At 39.0% G+C, this 4,486-nt stretch overlaps 1 pseudogene; it reads left to right on the top strand.

Annotated features, from left to right (window-relative positions):
- Positions 1-939: 939 nt before the first annotated feature.
- Positions 940-2,948, top strand: LOC131278278 (calcium homeostasis modulator protein 4 pseudogene; annotated as a pseudogene).
- Positions 2,949-4,486: the final 1,538 nt, after the last annotated feature.

The following is a 4,486-nucleotide window of genomic DNA, read 5'->3' as shown; positions in this document are numbered from 1 at the left end:
TGAAAATGAAAACACAACCTACCAAAACCTTTGGGATACTGCAAAGGCAGTGCTGAGAGGGAAATTTAAATCTCTCAATACTTACATCAAAAAAAAAAGAAAGAGTTAAATTGAAGATCTGACTGCACACCTGGAGGAACTGGGAAAAGAACAGCAATCACAAACCAAGAGAAAGAAAGAAATAATAAAGATCAGAGCAGAAATAAATGAAATTGTGGGGAAAAAATGCAATAGAGAGAATCAACAAAACCAAAAGTTAGTTCTTTGAGATCAATAAAATCAACAAACCCTTAGCTAGACTGACAAATGAAAAAAAAAAAGAGAAGACACAAATAAATAAAATCAGAAATGTGAGGGGCACATTACCACTGATACTGCAGAAACAAGGGAGATCATAAGAGGATACCATGAACAACACAATGTCAAAAAACTGGACAGTGTAAAGGAGATTCACAAATTCCTAGAAACACACAAACCACCTACACTGACCTTAGAAGAAATAGAAGGCATCAAAAATAAACAAACACGAAGCTCCGGAGCCGCGGCGGCCAGGGTTTTTGTTTTTTTTTTCCTTTTACTAGAGGCTTTGCGGTGCTGAGAAATTCGCGGATACTGGGCTGGCTGTTGCTGGTGCTCAATATTTTGTAGGTTATTCTACAAAACACCCCATGAGAAGATGCTGGCAGTCTGTGGGAAGATATACTGAAAAATTTCTCCCCTTCACTTATACCAGATGAATGTCTCCCTCAATTTCTTCCAGGTCAATGTGAAGCGCATTATTAGCTCTTCACAGGGAAGGATGGTAGAACTCTTTAAACATGTAAAGAGCCTGGGTTACTTGGCACAACCAGTTAAACCAGAAAGATCTCATAAAACGGCTATAGCCGGTGGAGTCTAATGATCAGAAAGGGTCATACGCTGCCTGGTGTGAAAGTTTCCCACCATGAGTCCAACTCTCAACAATATCATATCTTCACTACAAAGAAGTGGAACATTTATCAATTCTTTGATTGCTGCTCTGACGATTGGCGGGCAACAAGTGTTCTCCACTTTCGCATTCAGATGTCCCTGTCAGGTTGGCAAAAACGTCTACTACGGCTCTGCTTTTCTAGTCCTTCCTGCCTTGATCCTTTTGGTTGCCGGCTATGCCCTGAGGAGCCAAACGTGGACCCTTAGTGAACACTGCTGCAGCTGTGCAGCTCCGCGCGGCAGGCCCAGCCCCCGGGAACGCAGGCTGGCCTGCCTCGGCTTCGTCGGCGTCACCGGCAGGGCACTGGTTGCTCCGTTAACGTGGCTGGCGGCGACGCTGCTCACAGGCACGTACTACGAGTGTGCAGCAAGCGAGTTTGCTTCTGTGGACCATTACCCGGTATTCGACAACGTCCCCAGCAAACGGGAAGAGCTCCTCGCTGGGTTTCCATGCTGCAGTTCAACTCCTTCTGACATGACCCTGGTAAGAGATGAATTGGCTCTTCTGCACAGATACCAGTCGCAAATGCTAGGCTGGATTTTGATCACCTTGGCAACCATCTCTGCCCTAGTCTCCTGTTGTTTGGCGAAGTGCTGCTCTCCCCTCACCTCTCTGCAGCATCACTACTGGACCAATCACTTCCATAATGAGAGGGCGCTCTTCCGACAAGCTGCAGAGCAGCACTCACGACTCCTCAGCATGCAGCGCATGAAGAAACTGTTTGGCTTCCTTCCCGGGAGTGAGGATGTCAAACAAATCCGTATCCCTTCTTGCCAGGACTGGAGAGATATTTCAGCCCCCAGTCTCTTATGTGTGGGTGATGACTCACAGGGTTCCTATAGCTTCATTGGAGATAGGGTAGGTGAGGATAATGAGGAAGGCAAATCAGGAGGTATTGAATTACAACCTTGATTATAGCACTTTCACAATACAGATTGCTTAACTTTATTTCCATGATGATGCTGTTTCAATTCATCTCTTCATCTTTTTCTCTCTCTTCTGATATTTATTTATATAAGTCCACCCCAAAAATGGTATCTCCAAATAAATTTATGTGATAAATTAATCAGATAAATCTCCTTCATCTTTGCAATCTAATGTTTTCTGTCACTATTTCCCTGATTCTAATTTCTCCTTTTCCCTATTTCTAGCTTTACATAATGTCCAGGAACCTTCCACTGCCTTCTCCATTTTCTTTAAGTCTAACCATCTAACCTTTTGGAAACCAGGGCAAAAAGCCCTTTCTAAACCGGTAACATATACAATAAGGTCTTGAGTCATCCTGCTGTAGTCATGGGAAGATGATGTGTTACCATATCATCATTAGTATCATAAATGTTAGTTGTAGCACCTACATGCTAGGAACATTTTTATAATCACTACATACAAAGTTTATGCCAGAAAGTTTCCCCTCTGTACTCCACTATAGGAGTACATCTGTGACTTTTCAGTGTTCTCATTATCACATTGTACTTTTTGTACTCAAAATCCATGTGGGGAACCAAAACTGCAACCTATAATTGTATATCCATTACTTTGACCTCCAAAAGGAGTGATCTACCTGCCTTTACTTTGCTTGGCTTTTCTAAATAGAAACTCTAGTGTCTGACAGTTTTCTAAATTAACTTGATGATTTCTGCTAAATATAGTGTCTAGTGCTTGATTTTGCCACATGCGTTTAAACAGTTGGTTCATTAGCCAAAATAAGCAATCTGAGGGCTTTTATTTACTTATTTGTGTGTTTATTTTAGCGAAAATAATGACTAAAATAATCAAAATAACAATTGTTTACTGGGCAGTGGACCAATTGCCATTGGTCAACCTTACTTTCAAGATTAATTTTCAACGAGAACAGAGAACTTGAGTATCACAAATGCAATCAATTACTTGGTAATCTTCTTTTATACAATTATGGAAGAAAGATTCTGTTTTGTGTGAAATTCTGGATTCCTCAAACAAATAAAAAATGAATTTTACAGAAACCAAAAAAAATAAATAAATAAATAAATAAATAAATAAACAAACACAAGTGAAGAGATTGAAATAGTCATCACCCCCCCCCCCCCCCCCCCCCCGCAGAAATGAAGTCCAGGAACAGATAGCTTCACAGGTGAATTCTACCATTCATTCAAAGAAGATCTAATAACCAATCTTGCTCAAGCTCTTCCAAAAAACTGAACAAGAAAGAATACTATCAAACCTATTCTATGATGTCAACATCACCCTAATCAAAACCAGATAAAGATATGAAAAAAGAAAATTACAGACCAATATTTGTAATGAATATAGATGGAAAAGTCCTCAACAAAATACTTGCAAACCAAATCCAAAAGCACATTAAAAGAATTTTATACCACGATCAAGTGGGTTTTATTTCAGGTATGCAAGCGTGGTGAAACACAAGAAAATCTAGTGTAATAAATCACATTGATAAATTGAAAAAGAGAAATCACATGAACCTCTCGATTGAGTCAGAAAGGGCATTTGACAAAATACAACACCCTCTTTTGATGATAACAGTCCAAAAGATAGGAATGGAAGGAAGCTTTCTCAATATGATAAAGTGCATATATGAAAAACCTCCAGCTAGCACTGTACTCAACTGAAAGCTTTCCTACTGAGATCACGAACAAGACAAGGATGACTACTGCCACACCTGTTATCCATTATTGTGCTAAAAGTTCTAGCTAGAGCAATTAGGCGAAATAATGAAATAAAATGCACCCAAATAGGAAAGGAAGAAGCAAAACTCATATTATTCACTGATGATATGATCCTATATCTAGAATTTCCTGAAAAATCCACAAAAAACCTACTAGAACTAATAGATTAGTTCAGCAAAGTGGCAGGATTCAAAATTAATATGCAAAAATCAATAATGTTTCTATACACTACTGATGTGCAATCTGAGAAGGAAATCAGGGGAAAAAATTACATTTATAATAGCAATTAAAGGAATCAAATATTTAGGAATAAATTTAGCTTAGGACATAAAGGACCTGTGCTCAGAAAACTACAAAACTTCGCTAAAAGAAACTGAGGAAGACTTAAATAAATGGAAGGACATTCCATGTCCATGAATTGGAAAACTAAATGTTGTTAAGATGTCAATTTTACCCAAACTGATTTAAAGATTCAATACAATCCAAATAAAAACCCCCAAAGCCTCTTTTGCAGAAAGGGAAAATGCAAACATCAAATTCATTCAGAAGGGTAAGGGGCTCTGAATAGCCACAAATGTCTTTTAAAAGATGAATGAAGTTGGAGAACTCTCACTACCAGAATTTAAAGCAAATTATGTAGCTACAGTGGTAAAAACAGCATGGTACTGCCATAAGCACAGACTGACTGACCAATGGAACCAAATTGAGAACTCAGAAACAGATCTCATAACTACAGTCAAGTGATTTTTGACAAGGCTTCAAGTATTCCCATCTGGGCCATAACAGTCTGTTCAACAAATGGTGCTGGGAAAACTGCATAGCCATATCCAAAAGAAAGAATGAAGACCCCTAT

The sequence above is a fragment of the Dasypus novemcinctus genome, chromosome 4, assembly GCF_030445035.2.
Source record: "Dasypus novemcinctus isolate mDasNov1 chromosome 4, mDasNov1.1.hap2, whole genome shotgun sequence".
NCBI classification, from domain to species: Eukaryota; Metazoa; Chordata; class Mammalia; order Cingulata; family Dasypodidae; genus Dasypus; species Dasypus novemcinctus.
Note: the sequence above shows the minus strand (reverse complement) of the source record. Positions and strands in the feature narration are given on the sequence as shown.